Raw genomic sequence first — 12,855 nt, forward strand, 5'->3', positions numbered from 1 at the left:
TTACATATCAAAGATCGATGGACCCATAGCACATCGAAATGGAGTGACACAGATTAGAAATACTGTAGGAATTCAAAGAAGGAAATGGGTTTAAGCAGATAAGAGAATGGAGGAGGTTTCCACCAGCTGGATCTTGAAGGCTAGGGTTGGAATTCAGATATAAGAGCGGATAAAGACAGAGATTCCAGTCTGAGGAAATAGGCATACAAATACTAACACCGAGGTGTCTAGGAATTCTTTGTAACGAGAAAGAAATAAGGAGTCAAGCTTTCAAGATTGAGTGAATAGGGGGCAGCTAGGTGGCACAGTGGATAAAGCACTGGCCCTGGATTCAGGAGGACCTGAGTTCAAATCCGACCTCAGACACTTGACACTAGCTGTGTGACCCTGGGCAAGTCACTTAACCCCCATTGCCCTGCCCCCCCCCCCAAAAAAAAGATTGAGTGAATAGGAAAATTGTGATGCCATTGAAATGAACAGAAAGAAGAAGAATGACTTGGGGGTGGTGTCCAGGACTTGGAGTCAGGAAGGCCTGGCTTCAAATGTCACTTCAAACACTATTTGACTCCCTTCCCTCCCACGAGTCAATGTTTCTATACGTCTGTTTCTTTATCTGTAAAATGAAGGGATTGAACTCAGGGGTCTCCACTTTCCTCTAAAGTCAGTTTTAGAAACATTGAACAGAACACAATGTCTCACAATAGAATGACTAAGTAGAGAATTAGAGTTTAGATAAATCCTCAGTCATAAAAAAAATAGAAAATCGTCTGTACAAAAGTAATTAATTAAGTGGATGAGCTCATTTGGGATAAGGCTGTTTATAGAGGGAAAACTACAGGTTTAAAGACAAGCCCCAAATTAAGGGGTCAAGAGAGGAACTATAAAAGGAAAGGGAAGGGAGATTAAGAGTTTCAAGGAAGTGATATGGGGGAGAAACCGATAGGAGAAAGCACGTGGGTCCTTAGGATTCCTCTGTAAAGAATTACACTCTTGCACAAGACCTAATTAGGAATAAGAGAACAGGTTCATTGGGGTACAAGAGAAACCGGCCGGGAGGAAGGTTTTGCCAGAACAAAACGCTTTTCTCCCCGGCTAACTTGTGGGGTGCCATTTTATAGGGTTTAGATGGGGTGGGTAAGAGTCTCTTATTGGGTGAGGGGCTGGTGGTCTTCCCGAGTTGCGCTGGGGTAGGAAGAATCCCTCGTGAGAGATCTGGTGGTGGGTGTCAACTTTGTCCTGATGGGTCTAAGCAGTCTGCTGATGGGCGGTTCCAGGTGGTCTTCTCCTGGATTACCTCATCCAGATGCTTAAGATGACTGGAATGTAGGGTGATGGTCCTGGAGCATGCTCAGTTTGATCTGTGACAATTATATCCGTTAGGGGTGTGTGTGTGTGTGTGTGTGTGTGTGTGTGTGTGTGTGTGTGTGTGTGTGTGTGTGTCCGACCTTGATTGTGTTCAAGGAAAGGCCTACTTGATTTCAAGGGAAAACCCCTGAGGTTTCAAGGAAAAAGTTCCTTGAACCCCCCAGAGAATTGTTGGGGTGACCGGGGCCCATAATCCTCCCATGACAGAAGAGAGTAACCAGTAGTATAAAATGTCAAAGAAAAGTAAATAACAAGAGGACTAATAGGCTCTGGGAGTACTTGAGTCATTAGTGACCTTAAACAGGTGGTTTTACGGTAGTACTGGAGGCAAAAGCATAATATTTTGCATTAGGTTAAGAAGAATATAGAGAGAAGAGGGAGAAGGAGCAGGAAGAAGATATTATGGAAGTGTCATGGTTAAGGAGTTTGAGATTGAAAACTGGGAGGTAAGTAGGAAGGTAGCTAAATAGAAATAGAGCATTGTGCTAGGAATCAGAATGACTCATCTTTCTGAGTTCAAATCCAGCTTCAGAGACTTACTAGCTGTATGATTCTGGGCAAGTCACTTAACCCTATTTGCCTCAGTTTTCCCATCTTTAAAATGAGCTGGGGGCAGCTAGGTGGCGCAGTGGATAGAGCACCGGCCCTGGAGTCAGGAGTACCTGGGTTCAAATCCGGCCTCAGACACTTAACACTTACTAGCTGTGTGGCTCTGGGCAAGTCACTTAACCGAAATTGCCTCACTAAAAAAAAAAAAAAAAAAGAATTAAAAAAAAAAAACGAGCTGGACAATGAAATGGCAAACCACTCCAGTATTTTTGCCAAAAAAAAAAAAACCATCAAAAAAACCAAAACACCCCAACCCAAAATGGGATCATGGAATGTTGGCAACAAATAGGACAATAAGGTTAATGAAAGGCTTATTATTTTTGAAGGGCGATAATCATATTTAAAAGCAATGGGGGGGGCAGGTAGGTGGTGCAGTGGATAGAGCACCAGCCCTGGATTCAGGAGGACCTGAGTTCAAATCTGACCTCAGACACTTGGCACTAGCTGTGTGACCCTAGGCATGTCACTTAACCCTCATTACCCCAACAAAAAAAAACACAAAAGCAAAACAAACAAACAAAAAATAAAAGCAATAGGGAAAGAGAAATTGAAGACATTAAAGAGGGGGATAATGGTGAAGGGGGTGGTATTTTTGGATGTAATGGGGTGTGGTAGTAGTTTCAAAACAAAGGAGACAAACATCTAAATTACCTTGGTGTGGTCATTGCATTTCCCTGTAATGAGAATTTAGGAATAAAAAAAGAAAACCTTTCATTTTTGAAGTAGATTTATGTCTAACTTAAGAGTAATGGATGCAACTATGGGAAGCAGTGTAAGATAGTGGAAGGAATATTATATCTGGATCTCACCTCTAATACTTAATATCTGTTTGATTATATGCAGTCTACTTAATCTCTTTAACCTTCAGTTTCCTGATCTGTCTGATGGGTGTAACCTGAAGTTACCTACCTCATAGATTTGTTATGACAACCATGTAAGAGCATATATATAAATCCCAAAGTGCTTCGTAAAGGTCAGCTATTATTATTTATTACCAAGGCTCTTTGTTATTATTCTTCTGAAATGTGATCAATTATTCTTCTTGTGATAATATGATCAATATGCATAAATAGGGGCATTTTCTTTCTTTCTTTCTTTTTTTTTAAAAATAGGGGCAGCTAGGTGGCACAGTGGATAGAGAACCGGCCCTGGATTCAGGAGTACCTGAGTTCAAATCCAGCCTCAGACACTTAACACTTACTAGCTGTGTGACCCTGGGCAAGTCACTTAATCCCAATTGCCTCACTAAAAAAAATATAGGGGCATTTTCAATAATATTTGACTATGATCAAATCTATTCATCGCCAGTAAAACATTTATTATCATTTGTTGAGTACAGGATAAATGTTCACATAATTATTTTTGCCTGATAGAATTATTTTTATTCTTATATCTTCATTAAGATATCAAAAGAGTAGACGGAATTCTTGCCCTTAGGCAGGTTACAATATTTTCCAATGAAAAAAGAATGAGAAAAAGTAGCTAATTGATCAAAAGGGAAATAAATGGAAGGAATTTTCTATTGTTGAATTGTCCTTGTGTCTTCAACTTTTCCTTTTTGTTCTCTTCTCTAGTGTACCACATTCTTATTCACTGTGGGAAGCAGGCAGCTGTGAAATGGTAGGAGAGCTAAAACCTCAGGCTGCTTGTGTTGATTAATCAGAGAAAAGACGAATACTGTCTTCCTCCTGTATAGTACTTTCAGTTTACAACGCACTTTCACATGCGTCATTTCATTTGATCTTCACAATGACACCATGGGCTAGGCAATGCCGGGATTATTATTATGGTTTTATGATAATAGTGTCTGGAGTGGGAAGCCTCCAAAAGAGGTGAAGCTGGAAAGGAAAGCTAAGGATGACAGTTTTCTTGAACTGTTGCAGAAAAAAGGAGAATCAAAAAAAAAATGGATAGGATCACTACCTGGTGAATAGGAAAATTATAATTGCCATCACAAGATTGAGATGCTCAGGGGGCTACAGCAATACAATTTACATAGATTTTAACTGAGCATTTGATAAAGTCTCTCCTCTTCTTGTCAAAAGGATGGTTAGAGGTAGACAAAATGAGAGTCAAGATAGCTAGATTTAGAGTTAGTTGAGCCATTGGATTCAATGAGTCCATTAATTGTTAATTGTTCATCATTAATTGTTCATGGCCAACTTGGAAGAAAGTCTACAGGGGCAGCTAGGTGGTGCAGTGGATAAGCACCAGCCCTGGAGTCAGGAGGACCTGAGTTCAAATCTGCCCTCAGACACTTGGCACTTACTACCTGTCTGACCCTGGGCAGGTCATTTAACCCTCATTGCCCTGCAAAAAAAAAAAATCCAATCCCTCCCCAAAAAAGAGCAATAGGAAGAAAGTCTACAATGAAATACCCCAAGAATTTGTGCTTGACCCTGCTGGTGAGGCAGCATGGTGGGAGGCAGCAGTGGAAAAAGGACTGAATTTGGCATCAAAATCTCTGAATCTGAATCCTTTTTCTGTTATTTTACCTGTGTAACCTTTGGCAAGTTATTTAATGTCTTCAGGACTCAATTACTCATCCGTAAAATGAGAGCATTGGACTAGATGACCTCTGAGGTTCCTTCCAACACTAGAGCTATGATATGATCCCATAGAATCAAGATCCAAAAAAGACCTTGGCAATTCATATCCAACATTGGGCTAAGCTGAATAAGATGAAACTCAGATGGGAAAAACATTAAAAATCTTCCATGAAAAAACCCAACAAACCCTAACTTTGTGAATTTAAAATGAGGAAGGCGTGGCTAGATGCCATAAGTTCATCTAAAAAAAAAAGAAAAGCTCTGAGGTTTTTATTTTTTATTTTTAAAGGTATATTGCCAACTCAATATGAGTCAACAGTGTAACATGGCAGAAAATAATTATTCCTTCCACATTGCAACTTTCAGCATAAGAGAGCATAAGAAATTAAGTGGTAATTTAGGGGGAGTTTTGAAGAACAGCAGGCAGATGACACATGAAGGTCGGCAAATGACAGAAAAAGTTTAGAAATTCAGAAATGCATAATATAGGTATAGAATTGTATAATACCAACACAGTATATTTTACCTTTTAATATAATAATTCAGACTTCTCTGTTACAAAGGGAGGGCCAAAACATTTTACGTGGATTTTCCACAGTTTTTTTGGGGGGCACCATGCCCTTAACCCTGTCCCCCCAAGTAGAAGAGATACCTGTAATTCTACCCCAGGCTAAATGTTAAAAGGCATAGCAACCAGGAACAAGAAGATGAGCATCCTGTTGTCCTCTGCCCTTGTCAGACCGTCTCTGGAGTATTGTATTCAGTTTGAAGCACCACCTTTTAGGAAGGAAATCAAGTCAGAGCATGCCCAGAAAATGGTAACCGGGATGGGCAAAGGCCTCCTGTTACATGAGGATCACTTGAAGGAACTAGAGATTTTGAGCCTGGAGAATAGCTATTTGATAATGGTGATAGTGGTAGGGGTGGGGATAATTGCTTTCTTCTAGTATTTGAAGGGCTATTGCCTAGAAGAAAAATTAGAGTTCTTTTTGGACCCAGAGAGCAGAACTAGGAGCAATGAGTGGAAATTTCATTGACACAAGCTTAGCCTTTCTGTATGGAAACATCTCCTAACAATTAGGGTTCTCCCAAAGTGGAATGGACTCTCTCATGAGGTAACAGATTTCCCTTTATTAGAGGTCTTTGAGAAAAGTCTAGATGACCATTTGTTAGATGTGTTGGAGAGGGAATTAATTTTGTGAGAATAGATGTCCATTGAGATCCATAGTAACTCTGAAATGCTATAAATCTAGTCCCCATTTAAGAGATAAGGAAACTGAGGCTTTTAAAAAATGACTTCCCAGGGACAGCTAGGTGGTGCAGTGGATAGAGTACCGACCCTGGAATCAGGAGGACCTGAGTTCAAATCCAGCCTCAGACACTTAACACTTACTAGCTGTGTGACCCTGGGCAAGTCACTTAACCCCAATTGCCTCACCAAAAGAAATAAAATTAAATTAAATTAAAATTAAAAAGTGACTTCCCTATGTTACATAAGTAGTGAGTGGCCAACCAGGATTAGAATTGAGGTCTACTGACTCCTCATTTCATGACCTTTCTAGGGTTTTGGAATAGTAGAGGCTACATTGTTGGATTGGAAAAGGTAAGATATTGTAACTTTGTGGGATGGCTTATGGAAAGGCCCAGAGATGAGATCTATGAACAGAGTCTGCCGCTGATGCAAAGGATTTCTTGGCTATAGAAATACACAAAGAAATATGTAATAACAAAATTTACTTCTCATTTTAAGATCTTTAAATTTCTTTTGTTAAAAGTCATTTTATTGATGCTTCCCCCCCAAATAATTGTCATTCACCCCCATTACCCCCATACCCATTGAACCCTCCTCTATGACAAGGAAAAACAATTAAACAAAAATACGTAGTACAAAAATGTTTCTGACAACATACACAGTATTCTGTCCCAGTGGTCCCCCACTTCTCCACTGTGAGGAAAGAAGTATGTCTCTTTATCTCTTCTCCAGGACTTTATTGGTTTTTCCATTATTTGGAATTCAGCTTTTTTAAGGTGGTATTCCAATTCAGATAAATTTTTTATCCTTCATTTGATTATTATAAAGTATTAGATGGAAAAGTCTGGAAGTTATGCTTATTGAAATAGAGACTAGTCTTCTAGTTATTAAAAGAAGAGATCTGATCCTCTGCATAAGAAGTTATTAAATGTCATATGATTCCAAATGATTTTTTAAAGTATCTTTGGAATAAAAAATAGGAAAAAAAGGACATATTCAGTTGACATTCAGAGACTTTATATATAGATATTTCTATAATTCTTATTCCCTCCAGTGTCCACTTCTGATTTTCTGGACTATGCCTCAGGTGCAATCCTGTTTTGTTTTTCTTTTTGTGGGGCAATGAGGGTTAAGTGACTTGCCCAGGGTCACACAAGTAGTAAGTGTCAAGTGTCTGAGGCCAGATTTGAACTTAGGTCCTCCTGACTCCAGGGCTGGTGCTTTATCCACTGTGCCACCTAGCTGCCCCCTCAGATACAGTCAACTTTGATTTTCCCTTAACACCTGGGGCTTCTTCACCCTGGAACTCCACTATGACAACCCCTTATCCTATTGGTGAGTTCTTCCTGGAGTCTCCATTTTGTAGAGGGGCCCAGAGCAGATAACTTAATTCCCTTCATGGGTCTGCTTCTGACTTTTTTGGGCCGTGGCATCATGTTTCCACAGGTGGACCTTCTCTCCTACCTCCCATTTTTCTGCTCTCTTTTGTATGTTATCTTTTACCATTAGAATGTAAGCTCCTTGAGGGCAGGTACAGTCTTTTTGTTTGTATTTGTATCCCCAGTGCTTAGCACTAGCAGTGCCTGCAGTGCCTGTCACTATTAAGTGCTTAATAGTTTGCTTGTTTGGTTGGTTTTTGGGTGGGGGGGGTGCCGAAGCAATGAGGGTTAAGTTACTTGCTCAGGGTCACACAGCTAGTAAGTGTCAAGTGTCTCAAGCTGGATTTGAACTCAGGTCCTCCTGAATCCAGGGCCAGTGCTTTATCTACTGTGCTACCCAGCTGCCCCATTAAGTGCTTAATAAATACTATTGCCTTGCAAATACTTGTTTCCTTGCCTTTATTCCTCATTTTAATTTACATCCAGTGCAATAGTATTCTACTATATTCATGAATTGAAGTTGGTCCAGCCATTTATGAATTGAGGAGCATCCACTTTGTTTACATTTTTTTTGCTACCACAAAATGTCCCACTGTTCTTTATTTAATCATACAAAAACTCATCAAATGTAAATGCATACTTTGTATAAGGATCTGGGCTAGGTTTGGGGGATAAAAAGACTAAGAAATGCATTTTTCCTTCAAAGAGCTTGCAATCTAATAGGAGGGTTCAGATATACAGAAATAACCATACAAAGCAGAATGTGGCAAATGTAAGGGAGAAGGAGAGGTAAAATATTATGAGAATAATAACAATAAGGATATTATGAGGGAAAGATCATTTTCAGCAGAGGGAATAAGAGGAGGAAGGTTTCATGGGGAAGATGACTCTGAAGAAAGAAAAGAGAAAGGGTTCTGAAAGACAAAATAGTATAAAAATATAGACAGAAAGAGGCATGTAAAATGGGACATCAGAGAAGAGTCAAATCTCAGTGTATTTTGGGAAGTAGTGTAAAATAAAGCTGTACAAATTGGAGCTTTTGCTTTGGCAGTACATAATTTAAAATTGAAACAATGAAGAGAAGTTAGCATGGTTTCTAAGCAAAGGTGTCACAAGTTTTTAAAGCATTTCACATTTTTCTCTACAGAAATATAGAAGGAAATAGTCAGTAATTATGGTTGGGCTCTGCCAATATAAAAGAGATGATAGTACCTTTTGAATTAATTTACATATTCAGTGCTATACCAATCAAACTATCAAGGAGTTTTCTATATGGAATTAGACAAAAAATAAGAAAACTGATTTTAAGGTAAAAAGGTCTATAATATCTAAGGAAATAATGAAAAATAAGGTGAGGGATATAAAATTAGCATTTTCAGACCTCAAATTATAAAACAGTCATCATTGAATCTATTTAACTAAAAAAAAGGAAAAGGAAAAGTAGACCAGTGAACAGAATAGATAAGATATAATTTAAATCAGTAACAGCAGTGTTCAATAAATCCAAAATAGTCAACTATTGGCAAAAAGCATTCCTTATTTTATAATAATTGGAGCTTTTTTTTTTTTTTGCAAAAAAACAAAATAAAACAAACCAAAAAAACCAAGGTTAGACCAGCATATTATACCATTTACCACAATAAGTTACAAGTGGAAGAACAATGTAAATAAGAAAGATCATATTATAAAAACAATTAGAGGAGCTTAAGGAGAATGGTTCATGTATTCTTAGCCAAATAATAGATAGAGGTGACAATAAAAGAGAAAATAGAAAGTACAAAATTAAGAAGTCTTTGCATGAACAAAGTTAATGCAGCAAGTATAAAAGGGGAAATTTTCTATTGAGAAAAATATTTCATTGAATAGTTCTGATAAAAGTCTAGTATCCAAAATGTATAGTGCATTAGCACAAATATAGAGTGTTCCAAATGTCTTACTGCATTTTAAAGATTATTTTGGGGAATATTTGCATTTGTAAGGGTAGAGATGAAAGCCCTTATGATTCAGAGGGACAAGACTTCTTGATTGATTCAATCGATTAAAGGTTTAAATAAAATAGGAGTTTGTGCTTGATCATTGAACAAAATCAGATGATGTAACGCAAAAGATGTGGGACTTCCTTGAGAAAAAACCGAGATGCACCTCTGGGCCGTTGTGTATTCCCGTATTCCTCCAGGACTTGAATTGAGTGGTAGTGAAGAGAACTGCTCTAGAAAAAAAGATGATTGTGTTCTCTTTCTCCTTGGCCCCCTTCCTCCCAAAGGACAATCTCATGCATTTAGAAGGAAGGTCAGAAGATTTGAACTTCATATTGACCATCGGAGACCAGTAGAGAGCTACATATAAGAAAAAAAAATGAGGGTTCCACAAGGGGAGAAAAGGATTTCTAATAGGAGCTGAGAGTTGCTTGTTAGTCATTTTGTTGTTGGTCAGTCCCATTTGGGACTTTTTGGGTAAAACTACTGGAGCCCCTTTTATGGATGAGGAAATAAGGCAAACAGGGTTAAGTGACTTGCCCTAGCATAACTTGGCAAATAAGTGTCTTGGACCAGATTTGAACTGACGATGATCTCCTGACTCCTGTCCTAGCATTCTATCCACTGCACCATCTAGCTGCCCCATTTGGGCATAGGTGCTCTCTAAGCTTCAGTCCACTTCTTTGCCTGTATGTAATTGTTAGAGTGCCCCAGATCTTTGAGGAGATTGTTTTGTGCCAACTTTTTTTTATTACACCACTTTAATAAACCAGTTTCTAGAAGCTAATTAACTCTGATTGGCTAATTGATAATGATTGAGGAGCATACCAGATGGAAATGAATGGTAGTATTAAAAATTTTATCAGGGTTACCCCATAGAACTCTAAGGGGAAAAATAGTTGACCTTTCCCAACCTTAGTAGGAGTTCCCTGTATCAATTAGGACAAAGGTTCTGTCAGTCTTATATCCCTCTCTATCCCTCTTTCTCTCCCTCTCCTTTCCCTTTCCTTCTCTTCACCCTCCCATTCTTCAGTGGAGAAATCATTAAAGATAGTCTCCCTGAGGGCATAAACTGCTTTACTATGCATGCCTGAATCTCTGATGCTTGGTCCAGGTGCTTTATAAATATTTGTTGAGATTAAATTGGGAGGATGGTGGTGTTATCCATGGAAATAGAGAAAGTAAGGGGAAAGTCAAGTTTCAGGAAGAAAACGGCATTTGAACACGTTGAGCAAGATGATGGCAGCATTCTTAATAACCATGAGGATAATAATAGAATCACAGAACTTTTAGACCTGGAAGGCAATTTATTAGTAGTCTGGTCATGTTACTAGTGAGGAGATTGAAACTCACAGAGGTAAAGTGATTTGTTTGAGTCCTATAGCTACAGGAACTGGAACTCATGCTGACTCCAAAGGACCGTGCTTTCCCACAATGCTCTGTTGTCTCCTTCCATACTCTAATAGCTTATCAATTTTTGTAGTAAAGCCACTTGCTTCTATCAGAACTCCTTAGTGTCTACCACAAGTCTTTTTTGAACTGTATAGCTAACTGAACTTTAGTCAAAAGTGAATGTTGATTCTGTTTGTTTGTTTGTTTGTTTGTTTTTTGTGAGGCAATTGGCAATTGCCCCAAAAGTGAATGTTGATTCTAAAGTACATATATGTCTTTTAGATTTTCAGATCCTCTATCTATTCCAACATATACTTACATAGAGAGATGTATACTTTTGGACTATATGCATGTATATTTATTTATAGAAATAAATCTTGGGAACAGTTAGGTGGTGCAGTGAATAAAGCACCAGCCCTGGATTCAGGAGTACCTGAGTTCAAATCCAACCTCAGACACTTGACACTTACTAGCTGTGTGACCCTGACCAAGTCACTTAACCTCCATTGCCCCGCAAAAAAACCAAAACAAAACCAAAACAAAAAAAAACAAAACAAAGAAAAAAAATAAATAAATCTTAATTGCTATTGGTTTCCAATTGTAGTGTTAGTACACTCAGGGAACTATCATAAGAATTAGGATTTATTTCATTACTTTTTCTCATAAGAGCTCTCTAGTTTTCTTAGTCTGATGGGCAATAACTAGTTGTTATTTGTGGTGTGTTAAAAATCAAATGTCCTAAAAAGCTGATGTTATTTTAATTTTTTGGGTTAGATTTCATGAACTTTGGAATCCTGTGTTGAAACTTTTATGGGCTGCTAGGTAATACAGTGGATAGTAGGACAATCCAAGTTCAAATTAGGCCTCAGATACTTTTTGACTGTGTGACCCTGAGCAAGTCACTTAACCTCAGTTTCCTCATTTGTAAAATGGGGATATTAATAGCATCTACCTCCTAATGATGTTCTGAATGTAAAATGAAATAGGTATTTGGCACAATATATAACATATATAAGTGGTATATAAATGTTAGCTACTTTTGTTAACTAGTTGCCATTTATGATGTATTTTTAAAAAATCAAATAGCCTACACAGTTAGTATAATTTGTATTTTTTGGATTAGATTTCATGGACTTTGGAATCCCATATTGAGGTTTTTATGATTATGTAAATTTGTATTTTTATTAACATGTAATCTAATTATAATTGTCTATGTGCTATATGACAATAAATGTAATGCTCTTTTGGTAGTCTTAACTTCACATTTCTCAAATTTAGTAAGTTTAAATTTATAAGTTGGAATAAGGCAGCTATATGATGGTGGAGGTGGCCTTGAACTTATAATCGGTTTTGCATTTCAACTCTGCTATTAGCTTTTCATCATAGGCATGTCATTTCCTTTCTCTGGGCCTTAGTTTCCCAATTTGTAAAATGAGGGAGATTGGCTTCTAAAGTTTATTCTTATGCTGCTATGACAACTTCATATAATATGCAGACCCAGAGATCTAAAGTTATTTTTAATTTTGTAATAAATGTGCAATCCCTCATAGATAAAAATGAAACCGTATGTGTTTTGAGCTGATATTCTAGAAGTGGTGATAGATTTACTTCAAACCATTGACATCCTTTTCCTTTGATCTCCTTGCGACTGTGGAGACAGTCTGTGACATCAGAACAGCCTGTGAGGGGTCATTCTGAAAATGGTGGCCACATTCATTCCAGGATCTAAGTAACTGAGAGAACAAGATATAAAAATCACATGTTGAGGATTAATTTCATGAAGTAGTGAAATAAATAGAAATCGTGAGAATAGTAGGCATGTATTCATCACGTACAAACAAGAATGTGAAACATAGCTTTCTTTTCTGCTTGGATGGTCCCACATATGTAGAATAGTCCCCTCTTGTTAAAACTTCTCCCTCCCTTAAGACCCAACTGAAGAGTCATTTTCTCCACAAAACTTTTTCTGATCTCTTTAGGTGGCAGTGACCTCTTTTCAAATTTTTCATAGCCTTTTGATTGGACATTGTCTTGAACTTCTCACATATGCACTATGATTATTCTGAATGTGCTTAATCCTTATCTCATACCTAAATATGCTATAAACTTCTTGAGGGAAGAATTTATGTCATATTTCATTTTTATATCTTAGGACCTAGGATAGGGCTTTGCATACAGTAGGCTTCACATATAATAGTTGAATAAGAGCGGAATGAATTTGTTAAGTTGAGAGGATGATGGTATAATCAATGGAAATAGAATTCTTTATGAACAGAGATAATAGCAACCTACTTTGAAAACAGGTTGAGAAGATAAGCTAATCTATGTAGCTG

General features: G+C 37.7%; 1 protein-coding gene across 1 annotated transcript in view; it reads left to right on the forward strand.

The window, feature by feature from the left end:
- SPAG6 (sperm associated antigen 6) overlaps nt 1-12,855 on the forward strand; it is an 81,205-nt gene that overhangs the window by 17,893 nt on the left and 50,457 nt on the right. The gene's annotated exons all lie outside the window — the stretch shown is intronic.

Source organism: Dromiciops gliroides, chromosome 5 (assembly GCF_019393635.1).
Source record: "Dromiciops gliroides isolate mDroGli1 chromosome 5, mDroGli1.pri, whole genome shotgun sequence".
NCBI classification, from domain to species: Eukaryota; Metazoa; Chordata; class Mammalia; order Microbiotheria; family Microbiotheriidae; genus Dromiciops; species Dromiciops gliroides.